Source organism: Chlorocebus sabaeus, chromosome 8 (genome assembly GCF_047675955.1).
Source record: "Chlorocebus sabaeus isolate Y175 chromosome 8, mChlSab1.0.hap1, whole genome shotgun sequence".
In the NCBI taxonomy this organism is placed as follows: domain Eukaryota; kingdom Metazoa; phylum Chordata; class Mammalia; order Primates; family Cercopithecidae; genus Chlorocebus; species Chlorocebus sabaeus.
Window position 1 is genome coordinate 93304546 of NC_132911.1, and position 12697 is coordinate 93317242.

The window sequence follows — 12697 nt, forward strand, 5'->3', positions numbered from 1 at the left end:
ACCTATCTATTTTCTTCATATATTTTAATCCAATTTAAAACTGTGTATCTATTTGTTGATATGCTTGTTAGCTGCCTCCCTCTATTAGTTTTCTAATGCTGTACAACAAACTTAGCAACTTAACACACATTTGTTATCTCAGTTTCTGTGGTTCAGGAATCCAAGCAGGTATAGTACCATCTTCTGCAAAGCTGCAATTAAGGCTGTTGGCCAGGACTGGGGTCAAATTTGGAGGCTTGACTGAGATAGGGTTTATTTCCAAGCTCACTTATATTTTTGGAAGAATCTATGTCCTTGCAAGTATAAGACTGCACCTTAGCTTTTGAGGACAGCCAGCTAGAGGCTTCCTTTAGCTCCTGGTCACATGGGACTCTTAATATGGCCTCTTACTTCTTCACAGCCAGTAAGGAGACAGTTCCTAGAATAAGGCTACTAGCAAAAGGAAGTTTTCCACCAGAAAATTTAATTACAGAGTATCACCTCTGCCATATTCTATTGGTTTGAAACAAGTCACAGGTCCCAGTGGCACTCAAGTGAGGGGATCGTACAAGGGTATAAACACTAGGAGGTGGGGATAATTGGGACTGTTTTAAAGGCGGCCTTCCACAGTACACCTTCTGACCACCAATGATTTATGCCCCTCCCACATGTCAAATACATTAATCCGCCTCTCAAGGTTTCTATTATAGCATCCTGTTATGGCATTCTACATAACATCAATTCAGTGTCCAAAATCTCATTATCTAAATGAGACTCAGGCAAGGATGAGAGACATGGGTGTGATACATTAAATAAGGCTGCTAGGACACAATTTCTCTGTCTGTGGACCTATAAAACCAAAAAGGACAAGTTATCTGCCTCCAAGACCCCGCAACTAGAATCTTTGCTCTGCAAAAGTGGAGACTAAGTCAATTTAATTCACTGCTTTATCTTCAGGGTGAGCACTATACCTAACTCACTGTAAATACTTAAATAAATATGGCTGAATAAGGAATGTGTAGCTAAAGTTTCAGCAAAGAGACAGAGCCTAGTTCTGGGGTTTGACAGGAACCCAAATTTAAGACTCAAAGCTGAGAAGCAAATAATTAGAACTAGATCACAGTAATTTGAACATAAAACACAAAAGTAAAGGAAGGAAGGAAAGAAAGAAGGAAAGAAGGAAGGAGGGAAGGAAGGAAGGAAGGAAGGAAGGAAGGAAGGAAGGAAGGAAGGAAGGAAAGTAGGAAGAAGGAAGGAAGGAAAGAAGGGATAAGAAAGAGCAGGATCAGTAACAAAGGAGATGATGCTGATTCAGGTACTTACTGATAAGGCTTGGCTGTGTCCCCACTGAAATCTTATCTTAAATTGTAGCTCCCATAATCCCCACATGATTGGGAGGGGTCTGGTGGGAGGTAATTGAATCATGGGGGTGGGTTTTTCTCGTGCTGTTCTCATGATAGCGAATAAGTCTCATAACAGCTGACAGTTTTATAAAGGGCAGTTCCCCTGCACACACATTCTTGCCTGCCATCATGTAAGACATGTCTTTGCTCCTCCTTCATCTTCCACCATGATTGTGAGGTCTCCCCAGCCATGTGAAACTATGAGTCGATTAAACCTCTTTTCTTTATAAATTACCCAGTCTCGAGTATTTCTTCATAGCAGTATGAAAATGGACTAATACAGTAAATTGGTACCAGGAGTGAGGCACTGCTATTATGATACCCAAAAATATGGAAGTGACCTTGGAACTGGGTAACAAGCAGAGGTTGGAACAGTTTGGAGGCCTCAGAAGAAGATAGAAAAATGTGGGAAAGTTTGGAACTTCCTAGAAAGTTGGAGGGCTCAGAAGTCAGGAAGATGTGGGAAAGTTTGGAACTTCCTAGAGACTTGTTGAATGGCTTCAACCAAAATGCTGATAGTGATATAGACAATAAAATCTAGGCTGAGGTGGTCTCAGATGGAGATGAGGAACTTCCTGGGAACTGGGGCAAAGGTGACTCATCATGCTTTAGCAAAGCTACTGTGGTATTTTGCTCTTGCCCTAAACATCTGTAGAATTTTGGACTTGAGAGAGATGATTTAGGGTATCTGGCAGAAGAGGTTTTAAACAGCAAAGCATTCAAGAGGAAGCAGAGCATAAAAATTTTGAAATTTTGCAACCTGATGATGCAATTGAAAAACCCATCTTCTGGGGAGAAATTCAAGTCTGCTGCAGAAATTTGCAAAAGTAACAAGAAGCCAAATGCTAATTACCAAGACAATGGGGAAAATGTCTCCAGGGCAGGTCAGAGACCTTCATGGAAACCCTTCCTATCACAGGCCTAGAAGCCTAGGATAAAAAAATGGTTTCCTGGGCCAGGTCTAGGGCCTCCCTACTGTGTTGAGCCAAGGCACTTGGTGTCCTGAGTCCCAGCTGCTCCAGCTGTGGCTAAAATGGGCCAAGGTACACCTCAGGCCATGGCTTCAGAGGGTACAAGCCCCAAGCCTTGGCAGCTTCCATGTGGTGTTGAGCCTGCAGGCATGCAGAAGTCAAGAACTAAGGTATGGGAACATTCATCTAGATTTCAGAGAATGTATAGAAACACCTGGATGTTCAGGCAGAAGTTTGCTGCAGGGGTGGAGCCCTCATGAAGAACCTCTGCTAGGGCAATGCAGAAGGAAAATGTGGAGTTGGAGCCCCCAGACAGAGTCCCCACTGGGGCACTACCTAGTGGAGCTATGAGAAGAGGGTCACTGGCATCCAGACCCCAGAATGGTAGATCCACTGACAGATTGCACCATGCACCTGGAAAATCCACACTCAATGCCAGCCATGAAAACCACTGGTAGGGGGGCTATTCCCTGAAAAGCCACAGGGGCAGAGCTGCGCAAGGACATAGGAGCCCACCTCTTGTACCAGCATGACATGGATGTGAGACATGGAGTCAAAGGAGATCATTTTGGACCTTTAGGATTTATTGACTGTCTTATTGGATTTTGGACTTGCAAGGAGCCTGTGGCCCCTTTGTTTTGGCCAATTTCTACCATTTTGAATGGGTGTATTTATCTAATGTTTATACTCCTATTGTATCTAGGAAGTCACTAACTTGCTTTTCATTTTACAGGCTCATAGGTGGAAGAGTTAAGTTAATGCTGAAATGAGTTAAGACTTTGGGGGACTAATGAGAAAGCATTATTGGTTTTGAAATATGAGGACATGATATTTGGGAAGGTCTGGTGGCAGTATGATATAGTTTGGCTGTGTCCCTACCCAAATCTCATCTTGAATTGCAGCTCCCACAACCTCCATGTGTTGTGGGAGGGACCTGGTAGGAGGTAATTGAATCATGGGGGAGGGTGTTTCCCATGCTGTTCTCGTGACAGTAAATAAGTCTCATGAAAGCTGAAGGTTTTATAAAGGGTAGCTCCCCTGTGCACTCACTATTGCCTGCCACCATGTAAGACGTGCCTTTCCTCCTACTTCACCTTCCACCATGATTATGAGGCCTCCTCAGTCATGTGAAACTGTGAGTCCATTAAATCTCTTTTTCTTTATAAAGTACTCAGCCTCAGGTATTTCTTCATAGCTGTATGAAAATAGACTAATACACTCATGTTGTTTCATTAATCCATACAGTAAACATTTATAAGGTCCTATCATGATGCTACAAATTGTGGTACCATAGGCATAATAGTGGACAGGATACAGTCCCTGCCTTCAAAGAACTTACAGTCTAATGGGAGGGATTCAATTCAAAATGTTACATTCTCAAATAAATAAACAGCGAGTTAGTGAAAACAAATGGGAATAATAATTATCCTCATGTAAGAAAGTAGCAGGGAAATTATCCTAGAGTATATGACTCTAAGCTTAGTCTTAAAGATTAAGTAGAAGTTAACCCAACAACTACAATCTGGGTTGTGGTGGAAGAGGGAGCAAATATGGGCAAGCTTCCGTGAAGAGAGAAAAAATTCATGTTAAATCCCAGCAGTGAAAGAAACATGGCACAAGCAGGGAACTAAAAGGGCTGGAGTACAATTAGATGAGGAAAAGTGCTGAAAAGGTAGGCTGCATGCTTGGCCAAGTTCCAAGGACAGTGGAGAGCAATTAAAGAATTTCAAATAAGGAAATAGAAAGTCAAATTTACGTTTCAGAAAGCTCACTTTGATTTCAATATAGATAATTCACGGGAGTGGGAACAACCTAAAGATGGAGATACTAGTTGTTAGGAAGAAGCTGTTGCTGGAATCTAAGAAATGGAGGAGGCTGGAAAGGTGGAGGCAAAGAGCACAAAGAGAATTGAGCAATATCGAGAAAGTAAATGCATAGGAGGAGTTAGGGTTGGTTGAATGTGCTGGGGCAGGGTGACGAGGAAGGGCAGTCAGCAGTGAGACAGGAAATAAGGATAAGTCCCAGTTACTTATCTCTGAAAACTGGGTGAATAATCATACCATTTGCCTAGGGAGCAAACAAAGCAAGAGTAGAGAAGCAGGATGGGGGACAATTAAATAGAGGTGAGCCAGGCTGGAATATTTTAGTTCTGAATGTCCTCTGGGACTTCCAAGTAGAGAGGCCTGAAGATAGTTGGATATTCATGACTCTAGAGATCAAGAGAAAGATTTGATCTGCGATCCTGATTTTCCCTAGCTGAAGAAAAAGATTGGTGACAGAATGTAAGGACGAATAAATGACTGGTAATGGAAAACTGAGAGATGAATGCTACCTGCTGCAAAATTCAGGGACTAGAGAAAAGAAATACAGCAAATATTTTCCTAAATATTCTTCCAGCTTTTCTAATTTGTTATTCCACAGTATAATATATAAAACATCCGTTTAGATTTCCAGTCAAATTGTGTTCATATATGTTCCCAATGGAAAGAATATTAAATGTCAATACTATATAAAAAGATATAAATCCTAAAAACAAAGGAAAAATGAATGGGGACAAGAGTTAGTGAAAAGTATCACCAAATGTTAAGATGTGGAAAGCAAATCGTGGAGTGGCAACTGAATTTGTAGGTAAATGGAAACTGAAACTTAGGAGTTTACAGCGGGAGACAATGCTAAAAAGTGGGCTTTTCCGAACGGATCACTGGAAAGATTTGGAACTTGAGACAACACCAGGCACACTAGTCAGCCATAGTGAGTTTTGGAGCTGGGAAATTGTTGAAAAATCTACATAATCAGACCTCTTGCTTCCTGTCCCTCTCCTTGACCTGCACAGCCAGGTTAATACCCCTTTCCAACCTCCCCAGCAAACCAGATGTCTAGTCTGAGCAATTGGTCCACAGAAATTCTGGACTGGAGACTCCAAGAACAACAGAGTACAATCACGATGAAGGCAAAAGAAGGATTAAGTGCAAACACACCATTTCTGGATAGCATTTTATTATCAACCTTCCAGCATAATTTTAGTTTTTTAAGTAATGTGGAGGTGATTTGATAAAAATGTAAATTTGCCTAATAAAAGACTATCAAATCATCCTCATATAATTATCTCATCCTTTTTATTCTTTTAAGAAGGAAGAAATATGTGAAAATATCCATGTTCTGTGACACTATTATAACTTAGGGCAATGTTCTTCGCTTGGCTAGTGATAAAATTGAAGGAAAACAAGGCACTAAGATTGGAATCAGCATCTCTACAACCATGCTTCCTGACAACTCTTTCAGAACCATCAGTGGTAACACAAAGGCCAGCAAGGACTGAAGTCCTATTAATATGGGAGGGGGACATGGAAGTGCTGGGTAGAGAAGGGCAGGGTCCCTGGCGAGGGCTCCACCCTTGGGCTTGTGCCCATGGACCTAAATGAGGACAGGTGTTTCTGTTTTCATGCCCAAAAGATTGCCTTTTGGCCTGCTACGTTTCCCACCCTGTGCCCATAAAAACCCAGGAAGCTAGCCAGCACAGACACAAGCAGCTGTTGAGAGGAACAGAACACATTGACAGACACCAGCAGACACTGGCAGGCCAGTGACAGCGCAACAACATGGACACCAAGGCTAATTCAGCAGGGGCAGTCAGATGTGAGTTTGGCCACTGGGCAGCCCAACTCCAGGGGAGGACCACCTTCCCACTCTATCGCCCTTCTGGCTCCCCATCCCTCTCACTGACAGCTACCTCCACCACTCAGTAAAACCTTGCACTCATCCTCCAAGCCCATGTGTGATCCAATTTTTCCGGTACACTAGGGCGAGAACCCAGGATAGAAAAAGCCCTCTGTCTTTGCTAAGGCAAAGGGTGTAATTGAGCTGATTAACACAAGCTGCCTGTAGACAGCAAACTTGAAAGAGTATACTGTAACACATATCCACTTGGTCCCCAGGAGTTGTAAATACTCACCCCTAGACGCTGCCATAGGATCAGAGCCCAAAAACGCTCTCCACAATCTCTGCAGCTGCCTGTCCACAGGCTCCCCTGGGGAGGTATGAGCAGCAGGGCACCAAAGAAGCCAGCCACGCCCCTGTCACATGCCCTGTGAGGAGAAAGAGGGACTTCTCCCTTTTCACCATGATCCCCAGAAAATTTGGATCTTCTTGAATTCTTTATCCCTCTAGTGGAGGTTTCTACCGATGAAAGGACCTGGGAAGCTCTTCAAATCCAAAGGTGCTGGCTGGGAAGATGAGTGCAGAACGGGAGCCCAGTCTTGCTCCTCCATAGGGCTGCAATTGCCCCCAACAGCTGTTAGAGTTCCAGGTACCTGACCCCCACTGAACTCCCTTGCAGCAACTAGAGAGTATTGTTAAATGGCCATGTGATTCTCAAGCTACCATACCCTCTGTTTTCCTAATACTACCTGAGGGACTCAAATTACTAACAATACTTCTTTGCCTTTACCCTGCTAGCCAGAACCTAGGTGACCTACGAAGGTTAGTAAACCCATCCAAATTGCTGCGCCTTTTTGCTTCTCCTTGCCTGACTCAAATCAGTAACTCTAGAACCAAAAAACTCCTCTCTGAAATCATGGAACAAAGTTGAAACTCTGCTGTTAGCTCTGTGACCTTATCAATTTACCCATCATTCTTTCTTGTACTTTCTTGTACTTTTCTGCTTTACCTCACAGACTTGAGAGAGAAGCCCCAGTTTTCATAATAGAAAATTCCTCCTATCCCTGGATGAAGTTTTCTTTTCTTTTTGCATAAATATACATTTTCTTGGTCACCTCTGAAATTATTTCTTCATCAGTCCTCTCAGATTTTTATTTTGTTCCATTGTTTTCCTTTACTTCAACTGATCTTACAGATCTTACAGGCAGCTCATTTCAGTTTCTTGCTTATTCCTAATCATATGCTTCTGAAATTATATATTCATGAAAACACACACCACAACACACACACATACACACACGCACACAAGTGCTCATTCCTGGATGGATGTTTTATTGTTACCATAGAAATATATCGGTTTCCTATCCAGTGAAAAAGCTGAATCATGACTCACAAATACTTATTTCATCTTATATTTGATTATTCCATTTTTAACATCTATGGCAAAAATTGACATTTTGTGAATGTCTTTTTAGTTCAACTTTTTTCTTTTAAAGATAACAGTTCATGCCCACTCAAAACAAAACAAAAAAAGTGCACTGAAACTATTAATGTAATTTGGACAATTATCCTAATAAGCTAGTTTCTAAATAGGTAAAGAGTTAATATGTATAAAATTTTGGTGTACCATTGAGTATTGTTCTACATTGTATTTTTGTTAACCAATATGCTCGCCTTAATATCATTATTAAGGACTCCTCTAGTTAATCGCAAGATGTGTGTGCCTGTTATCTGCCTAACACAATTTCTGTGATTCATGTAGACAAAGAAATTTAGAAACTACCACTAAATGGAATACTTCAGTAACATTCACCAAGTCTTCGGGGTGATTCAACAGTTCTTGTATTTCTTTACATTTCTGGATGACTTTTCGGTTTTCAAAGCATTGTTATTTATGTGACAGGGTGTGAGCATTCGACCTTCTTTATTATGAAAACAACTATTTTGCTCATGTATCTATTCAGTGCTGCATTAGAAAGTTAGAATGTATACAAATATATATACACATATATATTTTCCCCACACTTCCTAAGAATGTTTGAAGCTTAAGCTTTTCTTAACTTCAAAGAAAGAAAACCAGATTTTAGCTTGATACTAGTTCTAACTCTGAGTTTAATGGCAAAACAAGGCCTTTTATAAAAGCAAATGAAAATAGATGGTCTTAGAGGTGGCGAGAATTTATGTGAAAAAATAGAATTTGGTGAGGGAATTACTGAGGAGGAGCAAGTTTATTTGATGATCAGCTGGGGCTCTGGGAGTCTGAGGAGAAGGAAAGGCTCTGGCCTGAGAAAAAGTTCAAGTATTTTTCAGGTGTATGAAGTGATTTGTCTATTGACTGTCCACCAGGAGTGATGACTTTACATGGCACCTAGAACATCTCCAAGCCCAGTACCCCCGAACATCCATCAACCTAAAAAGGGACCCCCAGGAGTGGCAGAGGAATGACAGTGAGAATTCCCTTACCAGTACTAGGTGGGTAAACTGAATAAGCCCCAGACCCTTGTTCTGGTACAGGAATCCTGGGCTTGGGACACTATGTTGACCATAAATTATCTCACTGAGCCCCACAAGAGCCCAGTTATGGGGGTTGCGCATGTCTTTGTTATCCCCATTTCCACAGATGAAGATGAAATCACATGTGGTTAGGAGCATGGACTTGGGGGCCAAGAAGATTTGAACTCTGATTCCATGTCATTCCTTAGATGTCATGTGTTGAGCAAGTCATATTTGGCTTCTCTAAGCCACCTTTTCCCCATCTGGAAAAAATAGGCAAAATATCATAGCACATGCATTTATAGGATTATTGCCATGAGCTCATGAAAGTGAGCTCATGCAAGTAACAAATGTAATAATCCAGAGGCTAGATCATAATAAGTATTCAATAAGTATAAGTTCTTGCTAGCATTAGGTAAAGCACAAAAAGATGAAGTGACTTGTTCAAGATAGTGTGGCTGGTTAGTAATAGCATCAGGGATCTCTCCACCAGCTCACATTCCTTCTGAGACATCAACATGGTATTCCTCCTGGGAGCTGGCAGCATCAGTGGAGAGCCTCCTTCAGGCTTTACCAACCTAACTGATTATACCTAGAAGGGATACTTGGTTCATTTGTGCTTTTTGTCACTCAGGCTGAATCTAACAAGCAGACTGTGTGCTTAGTCATTTCTCCTGCCTCCAATCTGTTCTTCACCCTACATAAAGAGAAACAGAACTCCTTAACTGGAAGTCAAGGCCTGTTACCACCTGCCCATGAACTTGCTCATCAGAAATACTGTTAACCATGACACCTTCTGGGACCCCTTGTAGCAGCTGGACTCCACTTTCTCTGTGCCTTGAGGACTGGAGATTCATTTCTGCCTCCATGCATTGCCTACATCATCTTCTCAGGGATGGGGCAACCAGTGTCTCTGTTTGCCTGTGACAGTCTCATTTTATGCCTCATGTCCAAGTATAATTACTAATAGCACCACTTCCACTCTTAAGAGTGGCCTGAATTGAATCATACATTATATAATCACTATATTTTGGCCTCTTCAATCTGAAAGCCCCTCTTGACTACTCTCTATTCAACCAAATCCTGCTAGTTCTTCATGAGTCAACTCAATCCTACCCCTGCATCAACTTTTCCCAACTATTCTTTATATAATGATTTTCCTCTATCCGGATCATTTACAGGGTTGCACCAGATTCTGTCATGCATTTTTTACATAGTTGTCTTCCATTTTTATTGAATTCTTAAATGTCATTTATAATAATGACATTTATGTAATAATAACTTGGGATTCTACACTTCTCTAAGAAGCAGTTTTCTGCAATGAAGAATGTATGTAATAATACGTTTATATAGAAATAAGGCCAGGTGTGGTAGCTCACGCCTATAATCCCAGCACATTGGGAAGCCAAGGCAGGCAGATCACTTGAGGTCTGGACTTTGAGATCAGCCTGGCCAACATGGTGAAACCCTGTTTCTACTAAAAATACAAAAATTAGCTGGGAACGGTGACAAGCATCTGTAATCCCAGCTACTCAGGAGGCTGAAGCAGAATTGCCTGAACCCAGGAGGCAGAGGTTACAGTGAGCTGATATTGCACCATTGCATTTCAGCCTGGGTGACAGAGTGAGAATCCGTCTCAAAAATAATAATTACGATAAATTTATATAGAAATAAATAAATCTTCAGCTAAATATTGCTTCACCTATGAAGAAGAAAAATCTAAGTTATCCCTCCCTTTTCTATTTCTCTTAGTACTCAACAATTTCATGATTAGTTAAAAACCGGTATTTATCCCACCCCCCATTTAAACGTTGCCAAATATTCTTCAATCTCAATTCCTCCTTTCCCCTTTTTTCATCATTCAATTGCTCATTACGTCCTGTGAATTCTGTCTCCAGAAATGTTTCACCTCTGCTTTTTCCTTCCTTCCTATTGTCAGGGCCTTCCTTTGTACTCTTCATCTTCTGCTTATCAGATGACTGAATTAACATCCTTACTAGTTTCTCTGTATGTAGCTAATTTACTATCATAGAACTTTTGCACTACTATTTATGTCGTTTTCCAAAATTTAAATGTAACCTGGCTCCTTCCCTATGGGAAAATCTTTACATGCCATCCCATAAACCACAGGAAAAATTCCAAATTCTGAGGTATAGAATGATACAAGCTCATGTCATTCAAGATCATTTTAGTTATAAGTGAAAGAAAACCACAATTAAATTTACTTTTGGAAGGTATATATTGGCTTAGATAATTGAAAACACAGGGGCATAATTTCTTCAATGACAGCTTGATCAAAAGGTCCTAAGGACTCTGCCAGGACTTGGTCTTTCTTTGCCCCTACTTTTGCACTACTTTACATCATTCTTGGACTGTACATGGTTGCCAAGTAATTCAAATTTGCAGAAGAAAATAGAATAGATATGTTTTTCAATAGTTTGAATAAAAGTCCTATGCCTTTTGGGGTTACCTGTTTGCCATTGAACCAGTCACTGTTAGAAAATACAATTTCGTTTTAATTTGCCAGTGAAAGATACCCAGCTCTAGAGCCTGGGAATGGAGCCAATACCTTCAGAAGCAGGTGGACTGAGAGTGAGGAAGAGTTTTAGTTACTCAGAATAAAACTGAGGTACTTATATCAAAAGATAAAGCCAGTGGGAAATTCTGGATTGCTGGCAGCAGTGCAAGTATCATCATTTTTGGATCTGCCAAGATCTGCAGGCAGCTACATAGCAAAAACTACTGGGCAATAGATTTGTTACCAAAAAACATCTAAAGGATGAGATATCCATTGTTAAAATGAAAGTAAGTGGAGACAGACCTTCAATAGCCACAAGACCTACATGATATTGGTCTTGCAGGAGGAAGCAGAAGGAAACAAAAGGATGCCTACTGAATCAAAGAACAAGAAAACCCCCAAAATAACCAAGAGTCTGGAAAACAACACAGGACTAATAGAGAAAAACAGAAAATGAATAAAATACATGAATTCAAGGAAAGTGTGAAGGAAATGAAACATTCTAGCACATGTGAACTTTCAGAATGGATTTTCTAGGGCTTTCTCCCGGAGAAAATCTCCACAATCCAGAGAAATTGCTAGGAGTGGAATCAGAATTAAGTAGGATAGGAGAGTCCAAGTTTTATAAACTTAATGCCAAATATGTCATCCCAATACTTCTCCTGTATTCTATTTGTTGGAAGCAAGTTACTAATCCAGCCTCAAAGAGAGGGGATTATATAAGAGTGTGCATGCAGAAGGTGGGTACCACTGAGAGTCATTTTATAAGCTGCCTACTGCAGAGTTCATTCTAAGAGGTAACAGGAAAGATTCAAGGAGGAGCCAACATCTGTGGGTCTTGAAACATGTGTAAGTGTTCATCAGGAAGACCAACATGTGAAGGACATTCTAGACAGAGAATGCAGAACACCCTTGGAAACACCTGTTCCCTTCTGGGAAAAGCAGGCCTAGAAAGTAAAGGCCATGATTAGAATGTTTCTGAAAGACAAATCTGGAGATGTAGAGAAAAGTCCAATTATGGGCCTGTGCCTTAGTCAGTTTTGGCTCCTATATAAAAAATTCCATAGACTGTGTGGCTTATACAATAGAAATTTATTTTTCACAGTTCTAAAAACTGGGATGTACAAGATCAAGGCACTGTCAGATCCAGTGTCTGGTGAAGCCACTCTTCCTGGTTTGCAGGAAGAGTGGTTTGCACGTGGCTCTCTTTTTACATCCTCACATGGTGGAGAGAGAGAGGGGAAGCAAACCCTCTTACGTCCCTTCTTATAAGGGCACTAATCTCATCACAAGAGCTCCACCTGATGACATAATTGCCTCCCCAAAGCACCATCTCCAAATACCATCACATTAGGTATTAGGGATAATATAAACATTCAGTTCGTAACAACATAATATGATACCATCTGATCCTTATGCTTGGATGCACTGAATTGACAGCATTTTTTACAAAATTGATTAGTATTGTTGAGTTTATTTTCAGATGGTCAATGTAAGACATTTTTCCAGCTTTTGTGGCTTCCTATTTTTATTTGGAGGAATGTAGTCACACCAGAAACACTGCAGCTTTTGACCACCATTCTCTCTCAAGTTTGACATATTCCATCTTAAACTAGCCTGTTGTAAACAAAGATCTATGTTCCCAGTTATAATGATGGGGTCAAATATGTTCAATT